Genomic DNA, 11,536 nt, shown 5'->3' on the forward strand with positions numbered 1-11,536 from the left:
GCGCAGGTTCGAAGCCAGCAATGCTGGCTTAAGAGACCCTGTTTCCAAATAAAAAAGTATAAAATAGGTCTGGGAGTGTAGCCTGGAGGTAGAAGGTTTCCAGGAACCCCAGTCTCACCAAAAACAAAATGCAATTCTATCTCAAGAATCAAATATTTTCCAAAACTCTTTAATAAACATAGTCCTAATAAAAAATATAATATGGACTCATTCAACTTTTATCACATTATTCAAAATATTTCTCTAAATGTGTATTTATTTATTTATCCCTGTGGGAGATAGACAAGAGTCTATGCCATCTAGTCAGGATCAAAAGTCTGATTCAGTCACTTATTAACTATGTGACCTTGATAGTTGCTGAGTTTTTCTAAGTATTAGTCTCCTGGTCTATAAAATGGGGACAAGGATATTGTAGTGGTGGAGGGAAGATTGAATATAACCATGCAAATAAAATGATCATCAGAATAAATTAGTGATTTAAAATTCACAACAATATGATGGCAATGAAGACCTTTGTGCAAACAGGGACAATTACCTCTCACTACACTTCCCACCCATCCCTTGGACAAAGAAAAAAAAAATGTAAAAAAGAAGATTGGCAGTCATTTTGGAGACCTCTAAAGACATGCCCAAGGAACTCTACATATTTCAAGAATAGGCAATTTGATGTTACTGACTTTTAATGCAAAAACTATAATCTTGCCAATTGTACAAAAGAGGATGCAAATTCTTCTTTCAGGCTATGATGTTTCCATATAACGACCCCCTGAGAGCATGTGTGTTATGAAGCCATCCAATACATATGTTGCGGATGGCCCGGCATGTCCTTAATAAGCACACAAGCCCTTCTTCACTGCACCTTGAGGAATTTAGCATATGTTGTCAACATCTCTGGATTGCCTAGAGTGCAATTCAACATGAATCTCAGTAAAATTGCAACCGATTAAACACTGCGTGGCATGATACTGCATCTCATAGAATTAAAATGTTATTTTATAAATTTGTGTCAGTCCCTCATCATCCTATGGCAATCTAACCCCCACCCCCTTGCCAGTCATTCTCGTTGACATAGCAAGTTTTGAAAGCAAGAATGACTTCACAAGTTCTTCAATATACATCTGGAAGGGAAAACACGGTGCAAAAGATCTGTTGAACCCCATAATTTTGAATGAACAAAAGCACAGGCTCATTTAAAGTATTTTCCAGCTGCCCCACTCCCAGGAGCGGTGGATGGTCCAGAGCCTCCATGAAGCGAGGCTGCCCTGGGTGGCTCGGGCCAAGATGATCAAGGAAGAACCTCTCCCAAAAAAGGTTCGACTTAGTGAAACAGACTTCAAAGTTATGGCACAAGATGAATTAATTTTAAGATGGAAACAATATGAAGCTTATGTTAAAGCTTTGGAGGGCAAGAACACAGACCTTAACTCAAACGACGTAACTGGCTTAAAGGAGTCTGAAGAAAAACTAAAGCAACAGCAGCAGGAGTGTGCACACAGAGAAAACATCCTTGTAATGCAACTCGCAACCAAGGGACAAGAGATGTAGGAGTGCACTACCCAGATCCAGTATCTCAAGCGAGTGCAGCAGCCGAGTGTGGCCCAACTGAGATGAACAATGGTGGACCCAGCGATCAGCTTGTTTTTTCTAAAGATGAAAGGTGAACTGGAATAGACTAAAGACAAACTGGAGCAAGCCCAAAATGAACTGAGTGCCTGGAAGTTTACGCCTTATAGGTAAACAAATCATACTCCCCAGTCAAGACTTCTCTGACAGTCCCACTACGAGAAAGCTGTGGTGGGACAGCCAAGCGCTCGTTTCCACACCAAGACTCGGACTTTTTGAGCCAAAAAAGCCACATTCTTACACCGTCCAGCTTGTAATGATTAATGTAAAACTTACCAGATGAACCTTGTATTTCAGCTTTTTTCTCTTCCCTTCCACTTTGCTTCAGAGGCCTGATGTCATCGGACTATTCCGAAGAAGAGGCCACCTCCGAAAAATTCCCCTTCTAGAACATGTAGACACTTGAGAAATGTTTCTGTTTGAAGAAAATAGAGGGAGAAAGAGAAGTCTTTAGTCTGTGGCACATTGTGTCTTCAGATAGTTTGGAGGATAGAAACCTATCGATTTAAAAATCACGAATTGAGCCAGGCGTGGTGGCGCACGCTTGTAATCACAGCACTTGGAAGGCCTAGACAGAAGGATTGCGCAGGTTCAAAGCCAGCTGCTGGCTTAAGAGACCTTGATTCCACATTAAAAAAAAAAGTATAAAATAGGTCTGGGAGTTTAGCCCACGGGGGGTGTAGCCTTGAGGTAGAAGGGCTTCCAGGAACCCCAATACCACCAAAAAAGAAAAAAAGATACAAATTGAACATGTAAAATTCCAGTAAAATGTAAAAATGGAATATGCATCGCTCTTAACCTTGAGCATAATGACTTAGAGACACTGTATATCAGTTTTGCCAATAAGACTGTGGACTTCATGACTGTTGTTGAACTTCTGGGTTAAAACTCAAATGAGGTGAATTTTACCTTAAAAGGATTTATTCGCTAAAAACCAACTTTTTTATTAGTCATGAAAAAAAGATCAAATAATAGACTTCAGTACAAGTAGTATATATATTTAACCATTTACCTTAGGGCTCTGTTTTATTTGATGGAGCCTTAACTTGTGGTTTTAATGAATGGTTTGTTCTTTGAATGGTTGCAAAAATTGTAGATACTCATAACAGGACTGTACAAACATGAAGGTGTGGTATCAAACTTCAGGTTTAAACTGTTGAAGCATTATAAACATTCATTTCACAACTAGATTGTACAAGGACACTGGCTGTGATGAGATTGCTTTTTTTCCTCCAGTAGTGAAGTTTATGAAACCCCAGCCCATTCAGTAGGCACATGTTAAAAGAGTATTGTCGTTGGTGTTAATGGGGGAATGTGTTCCTTCATTGTATTTGGGTCTTTTGTATTACACTCTTGATATTAAATTATATGTGCCTTGAAAAAAATAAAGTATTTGCCACTTAAAATAAAAATATCAAATGATTCCTATTTTTTATCTCAAACACATATCAATAAATTCTTATGTCTCTAGCTGTAAAATACTAAAATTGGACAACAGTTTTTATATGTATTAATGTGGTGGATGCTGTGCTAATTGATTTCGATTTCCAAATACAATATTGTCCCCTTTACTCTTATTTGTGTGGAAGGCCTTACTGTGATAGTCTTGTAAAGACATTTCTTTAAGTCTCATAGCTATTAATTGCACAGCATCTCACAACTAGTAAACAATTCAGACAGAATTAAAAAATATCAGTTGAAACCTGAAATTTCATTTTGTGAGTACCAAGCTATAATAGCAGTGGAGGGATAGCAAGACAGAGGAAAATAAAGTTCCACATTTACCAAATTCTAATGAAAAATTGTCATTGAAGTAATACAGGTAGGTAGATGAGTCTAAATGATAGTTATGTTGTTTGTAATTTTTAAACATTCTAAAATATTTTCACAGTTGATTTCCATAATAATTTCATAAACTGATATTATTATCATTTTTAGTTGATAAAGGGTGAAATCCAGATGACCTTCTAGTGGTATCAAGCATCTCTATTAACAATCCTGCCAATCTTAAAAAAAAAATGTCAGTACTGAGTAATACCCATGTCAGGAAAACAATCTCATTGGTTATCATTGGACTGACATTTATCATTTCTTGTCTTCTTAGGCCTCCTCCATCACATGAGAAGCCTAATCCTGTCTTCTGTCTCAGAAAGATGAAGTAGAAGAAATAGAACTACAGTCAAGCTTCAGCTTGGAGATGAATTCAGCTATGTTGAGTCTGGCCTCAAGTAGACTGCAGAAAGTTGGACAGATAAAAATAAAGAATTGTGTTTTAAGCTACTGCTCTGAGTTTTGCTTTCAGATGTGTGTGTGTGTGTGTGTGTGTGTGTGTGTGTGTGTTTCTGGCATAGGGTCAGAATTTCCTACATTCAAAGAAACTGCAATATTAAAAGGAAAATATAGCATTCAATGATGTTTTTTTTTTAAAGAGGAAGCTCTTTATTTTCTTTCTTTCTTTCTTTCTTTCTTTCTTTCTTTCTTTCTTTCTTTCTTTCTTTCTTTCCTTCTTTCCTTTCTTTGGATTAAACCCAGGGACATTTTACCTGTTCTGCAGCCCTTTTTATTTTTATTTTGAAATATGTGCTCACTAAACTGCTGAGAGTATCTCCGAGTTGATGAGACTGATCTTGAGCCTGTGATCTTCCTGTCTCAGCCTCCCAGATACTGGGATCATAGGTGTATATCACCAAGCTCAGTTTTGATAGTGCCTCTTTCAAGAAGAAGTGCCTTTATAGAAATAGAGATGGAGTTAGCCTTGTAGGGAAAAAAAAAATCACATCTTGTGTCTAGCTATTGAATTGTCCAAAGAAGCCTTGAACAATTCCTCACTGTTTAATTTACCAAAGAAAAAATCATTGGCCTCAGAATTCGGGCCACAGTGATTGTTTCCGTTAAAATAATGTAATCACTTTCTCACAAAGCATATTTAATACCATTGTGAGCCAAGCAGAATCCGTTATTTTATTGTTAAATTACCTAATTACCTGCCTTAAAAGAAACAAAAGCTACATGCTTACACACACTCCCCAAAATCATCAATAATAATACAAAAAAGTACCTTTTCTTCTGTAGTATGAAAAAAAAAACGAAACACAAATGTATTTTAAAAGCCACCTGCAGGCTTTTGGTTTTGTTAAAAGGCTTCACCAAAATGGTATTTTTAATTTCCCTCACTGAGTACTGGAGTTTAAATGGCTCAGAATGTTGTTATGCACCGAGTGCCTGTTTGAGTTGGGTCATTTCCCTTTGTTCTGGCCATGGTTTTCAGACACTTAGTTGTTCTTTTACTTTTTGTTTTGAGCTGTTTTTTGGGAAGGAGGTATAACAGGTTAAGTTAGAAAATGGGGCCACAGTAATAAAATAAGTCCATGATGAAGAAGGTTACATTCTAGAGAAAGGGTTGAAGCAGAGGCAGAGAGACAGAGAAACAGAGAGAGGAGAGAGAGAGAGAGAGAGAGAGAGAGAGAGAGAGAGAGGAGAGAGAGAGAAGAGAGAACAGAAAGGGCCTGTTTTACAAGGGTGAGAAATAGCATGAGACAAAGAAATTACCCTCCAGAAAGAAAGTCTAAAGTGGCCTGTTTCTGGGAGTGGAAAACAGCAATGGAGTCTTCCATGTGGAGGGTTTTATTTGGCCTGGAGTCCTTTCTTTCTAATTGTTGTGATGGATTCACAACAGAAACCCAGACAAGCATGAATATAAGGTATGTTGTTTAACTTATTGGGAAGTCCTAACTATGAGGGCCTCAGCCAAGGGACTCTCACTGATCACTGGAGAACAGGTCCTTGTCTGGAGGTCGTTCACCAATCGCAGCAGCAGGATCTTATATAACAGTGGGGCAGGCTTCTGTCACTCACTCTATGAGCCTCTGACCATCATCTTAAAGAATAGCCCACTGGCTACCAGGGAGTGCCCTGGCCAAGCCAGCATTCAACCTCACAGACAGCAGAATAGAACTCAGAGAGTCTTGTTTAAGAGCTTGTGGCTGTGGCTTATATATGGTTTGTCCTTGTGTGGCTAAATAAGATAGGACAGCATGTCTGTCCCATATGGTGTGTTCTTGCAGGGACACAAATAATCTTCTAGTGGAGTTTCCCTGGCTAAGGCAGTCATATCTCTCTAAGCAGGCATCAGCCTATATTCTCACAAACATGGTAAATAGAAGGGGAAAGTTATCACTCAAAGAAAAAAAACATAATAATGCATATTATTCCTAACAATCATCATACTTATGCCAGTACATGACAATAATGCATATGCTTTTGAAGAGGTCATTATCTCTCCCTCTCCTCTACACACACACACACACACACACACACACACACACACACACACACACAGCTTAGTACTCTGGAATACCTTAGTAAGTTTTAGTGAATTTGCTTTGTCTTGGCCCCTTGTAACAGTGAGGGTCTCAGTGAGGTCCTGCATGCGGTTTAGCCTTCCGATGGATGCTCTTGGTGGTTTTCTAGCCACAGATGTTTCATTTAAAGGAGTCTATTTAAACTCTTCTCTCAGGTGCTTCAGGTTTTTCCCCATTTAAGCTCACCTGTTCCTCTAACTACCTAACATTTCCCCCTTGAAGAACTCGAAGCCCTGAAATATTTCAGGAAATAGGGCCAGAAAGTCAATTTTCTGTAGCGTCTTTGAGTTGGACAGAAACACAGACATGCCCAGGCCTCTTACTCTTGATTGCTCTTAGATTAGAAGCTTTTTGGACTGGAAATATTCCAGAAAAAAACAGGTTGGTTTTGAATTTTCCCATCATTGTCAACCCCTGGACTGAGGAGAGGTGTTAGTAATTTGGCCTGAGAAGTTTTATGGCATTGAGCTGAGAGGAAACAGTTTCCATTAGCAAAATTCAGAAGAGCACAGCCAAAGGAAAAAGGAGTAATAAGACAAAAGAAGTCCATGAAAGGCAAAAACAGACCATCTGGCTGGTTGACTTAAACCAGAACAAAAAGCAAGGTTTAGTTCTTGAGGGAAGCATCCAGTCTTCTATGGGTTCACAGCTCCACTCAAATTTGGTCTAATTCTTAAGTTCAGGATAGGCAGGGCCTAACTCATATATGAAGAATCCAACTAAATATCATAGATATCTTTATTGTTGTTGAGTGACTTCAGATATAAATGAAGGGTCATTATCACTCTGAAGGGACCTACATCAATTAGAATCAATAAATCGTTTACTTGAGGAGTGCTTTAGATACCTCCTGTGAATATTATGTCCTGGTGGGAAAGTCTTCTCTCCAGCTTGTGAAGGTATCAGTGAATATTAAAAATAATGTATAACCTCTGAAAGGAATAACTGTGAAATCTAATTGCCAATCTTTACCTGAATAAAAATCCTTATTCTGTATTGGCTGAGGCACAGGGGGAGGCCTGGTATCCCAAAGGTTGTATTAAGCACAAAGATGGTATATCAGATAAACTCTTTATGATGGCAAAGATTCCTTTACCTGTGAACAGTCTTCTGTCTGTGGTTGAGGAGGGAAAGTCATGGAGTTCCCAGCCACTGAAGATAAAGGGATATAAAGGGATACCCGTTTTATGAAAGAGGTAGAGCATTTATACAATATAAAATTTTGTTGAGATAATAGAAAATTTTCCTCAGGAACAGTATAAGAAAGGTTTAAATTATTTTGTTGGCCTTCATTTGCCCACACTGTCTGGCAGGATATAGAGGGAAGGATTCCAGGATAGGATTTAGTACAGAGAAGGCAAGACCTATATGTAAAAGAAATTTAGAGACTACTTACCATATCCAAAGTTGCCCTGAGTTGCATCTCTTTGAGGAAAATCTCTGATGTGGGAGCCCAACTGGAGCAAAAGACACTCTTTGTCAATGGGTCTGGATCATGGCCCCTTCAGTTCATGGGGCAGTCGCTCCAATGATTTGACCTTTGTGCAGAGGACAGGGTACTCAGTACCAACCCATTTTTTCTCTCTGGACATTTGTTTTTACTGGGGTCCAGGCTTTCCACAGCAGCCAGCATCTTCCTTGAAGTAGGGTCTCCCAGGGAGGCAAAATGGAGATGACTGTTAAGCTTTGAGAAGAGCCAAATTAAGGAATCAGCCCAAGTGTTCACCAACAGATGAATGGATTACAAATCTATGGGATATGTACACAATAGAATTTTACTCAGTCATAAAGAAGAACAAAATTATGCCATTTACTGGAAAATGGATGTAACTGAGTAAGATTACTCAGTCACAAAAAGTAAGAAATAAGATGCTCTCAATAATATGTAGAAGCTATGGAGGAAAAGGGTCATGGGATAAACTCTAGAGGAAGGAGGAGAAGCCATAGATTAGCAAATAAGAAAACCTAGCTGAGGAAGAAGGGAGGGGGGAAGAGATAAATTCCCTAATATACATGATGTCCATTCACAAAAATATCAAAGTGAATCACTAAGCCAAACAAGGTAATTTATAATGAAGGCTAAATCACCTGCAGAAACTCACTTAGACATGCCTTCCTGTGGGAAGCAGCGTACTAAGATGTGGTGCAAAAACAGGTAGTGACTTTTTCTAATGCATATTCATTAGTGGGAGGGTTTCTAGGCTGAATAAAATTGTGAATTGTGCAACTATGAACAGAAATGCATAAGAAGGAGGGAGTGGGTTGGGAATTGGGTGAGAATTGGGAGAGGGCTAAATGAGTGATGTGTGCTTGTATGACTCTACCATTTGTACTCCATTAAGATATATGACTGCAATGAGCCAATAAAAATTTTAAAAATTAAATAAATAATAAATTACCTTGTTTGTAGTATTCCTTTATATCATCACAAAGTGGACTAAGAGAATTATGTATCAATGGGGAATCTTTTAAAAATATAAATTCTGCTTCTTCACTTTGGGGGCAGGGCCTGAGACCCTGTTTTAAAATAAAGAATAAAAGGGCTGGGGGTATAGCTCAGAGGTAGAATGCCCCTGGGTCCCATCACCAGTTATGCAAAAAAAATTAAAATTAAAAAAAATACTCTTATACCCCACTCTCTAGAGGCTGACACTCACAGTAATGATTATATACAAGTAGGATACTGGTTTGCATAGTGCAAAGAGATAGGAAGGCCATGGATATTCAAAGGGGTAAGACATAGGGGTGAAATACTCATTTTGACATAGAAAAGTGATACAACATAGAGATTTCAACAAGATGTTTGCAGTATGGTGGGAAAAGTGCGATTTTTGATGACACGGTTAGGTTTTCTTTCACTGTACATTGTCTTGTTGTTAATGAGACCTTTTTGACTAAATTTGGTCAATGAAATATGGTGATAGTGTTTAGTGCTGCTTACCATCTAAGCAATGAAAGCCTAATGTGATTATTTTTCAGAATTTTCTCCTTCCCTGTTGACTGCATTACTCATCAGGTAACTGTGTATATAGCTTTTGTTGCAAAAGACCATTCGCTTTCTTTATGAAGCAGATTACATTGAGTAATGCATTGTCCTTTCTAAAATTTTTAGGTGCTTAATCAGCAGAGAGAGAGGGGTTAAAAGGTTTCAGGGAGAGGGACCAGTACTTTAGTGAAAGGGTGAGGCTATCAAAGAACAGCATAAATAATATCTCGAGAGCTTCTTGGGTTGAGTGTGTGTTTCACACACTTACACAACCAAAAACTAAATCTGGAGGGTAAAATGGCGCCACAGTGTGGAAAGTCTTGAGTAGGAAAAAAAAAAGGCTTTGGAAAACCTAACTAGTATCCAATCAGGCCAGATGAGACTCCAGTTGAGATTAGGAAGATCAACATGGTTTCAACTTGAGAGACAGATCAAAAGGAATAGAAGACAAAGGGAATCAGACCTTTAGACTAATCAAACAGCATCTTGATGAATCAAATGATGAGTAGTGGAAATAAAAAGGACAATAAAGAAAGCTGGCATTCATTGCATGTCTTCTATGTGACTACCTTAGTTCTGAGCACATAATATTATTTCATCTTCACATCAATGAGTTCAATCTGAGTATTTCTTCTTTTACGTTGTATTTTAAATCAAACACTCAAGCACCAGTCATTGACTTTGACAGCTTTAAGAAAATCAGAGAAAAGCAATAAAAGTCATCTATGTTCAATTTTATGATTAGATATATAAATAATATCTAGGACTTCTAATATTAACACACATGTATGTATATTACAACATACAACTAAATCCTTTAAGTGATTTTATAATGTTATTTTATTCACCTACAGATATGTCTCCACCCTCAATTTATACATGAGAAAGATAAAAAGTTTATTTAAGTTGAGAAAAGTCACATCAAATTCATGGTGAAATGGGGTCAAAGTTGTAGTTACTTGAAACCAAGTTTCTTACTCAATGCTCAGTGTCCCTTTTCCTAATAAAACTCTAGATGAAGAAGAAAGCATTGGTGAGCAAATAAGGTGACCAAGGTGCCCCTTGAGGGCAATGGGCGAGGAGGAAGAAATTCCCTGATGTAAATGACATACATTTGCAAGCATATCAATCAACCACTAAGCCAAACATGAGAAGGAGGTAGAAGAGAGGGAAAGAGAGGGATTGGGGAAGAGTTAAATGAGTGATGTGTGTATGTATGCCCCTGCCATCTTGTATCCCATTAAGATGTATGATTACAGTGCACCATTAAAAAAATTAGAAATATGTGAACTGTAGGAGAAGGAAGGTGGGAGACTAGGTAATGTGAAATTAGATTTTCAGAAATATCTTTATGTAATAAAATATTTAATATATTTAACAATGGCTGTTTCTATTGTACGTTTTTATTTTGTTTCATTTTAAAAGACCTTTGTCTATATTTTTTGTGAATTTTTTTCCAGCTACTTAAGGCAAGCAATCTAAATATATTTTAGAGCAAATAACCTAATCATATTTAAGAAAACATTTCTATGTCTGTCAGCCAAAATATACAAATATCATTATTTTCCACAATTTGCTTTCATAAATCATATAAAGTCCTAGTCTATTCCTTCCCCGGGGAAAGGTGAAACTCGGTAGATTTCAGCCATTGAGATCATGACCTCAAGTTATACCATCGGAAGTAATTTATTTTAAATCAATGTTCATTAAAGTTTATACAATAGGACAGATTGAAGCCACCAATACAATAACATCAATCACCTATAAAGTTGCAGAACAACATGCTTTATTGAATGGAAGACAACAGGAAGGTATTAAATTCAGGAACTTACATCTGACCTACAGGTTTGGTGAGTCCACAATGATTAAACGGCAGCACTGTTATATTGGAAACAGCTACAGAAATTTCTAATTGAGGAATTTATTTTATATTTGGATAGGTTGATAATTTTGTTAACATCTGTAGTAGTGACTACTGATAAAGACTTAATCGTGTGAGAAAAGACAAATAATTCTGAAGAATGGCTAGATAGGTAAGCACAATTTTTCTTCTCTCTCAGAAATGTACATTTCTATAAGTGAAACAGTCTAACCAAATTCACAGGCCTGTCTTATTCCACTGATATTTTATATTTTTCTTTATACATTGTAATCATGTCTCATAGTAAGTTCAAAATGATACATCAATACCTGCACACATCAGTTGGTGTATTTTCGCCCATATCCCACTATTGCTATTTTAATCTTAAAGTCATACCTAAAAGGACAAAATAGAAAATCAACAAAAGATTGAACATGTACCTATTTTTCAAATATGAGACTTCTTTCTCCTTTAGATACTAATATAATATTAGAAACTAGGTTAACTAAAATTTAGAGGCTGTTTCAATTCATTTTATGATCAATATCCTATTTTAATTTTTTTTTTTGCAGTATTGAAGATGGTATCCTGGGGCATTCTACTTCTGAGCTATACTCCCAACTCTGTTTTTTATTCTTGATTTTGATACAGGGTCTCACTGAGTTGCAAAGGGCCTCATTAAGTAGCTGAGGCCGTTCTGGAACC

At 37.3% G+C, this 11,536-nt stretch overlaps 1 pseudogene across 1 annotated transcript; it reads left to right on the plus strand.

The window, feature by feature from the left end:
* Positions 1-1,281: 1,281 nt before the first annotated feature.
* Positions 1,282-2,012, plus strand: LOC308268181 (pre-mRNA-splicing regulator WTAP-like; annotated as a pseudogene). Its single transcript has 2 exons — positions 1,282-1,733; positions 1,952-2,012. The product of its transcript is annotated as a pre-mRNA-splicing regulator WTAP-like (transcript).
* Positions 2,013-11,536: the final 9,524 nt, after the last annotated feature.

Source organism: Muscardinus avellanarius, assembly GCF_963383645.1.
Source record: "Muscardinus avellanarius genome assembly, chromosome: 10".
NCBI lineage: Eukaryota > Metazoa > Chordata > Mammalia > Rodentia > Gliridae > Muscardinus > Muscardinus avellanarius.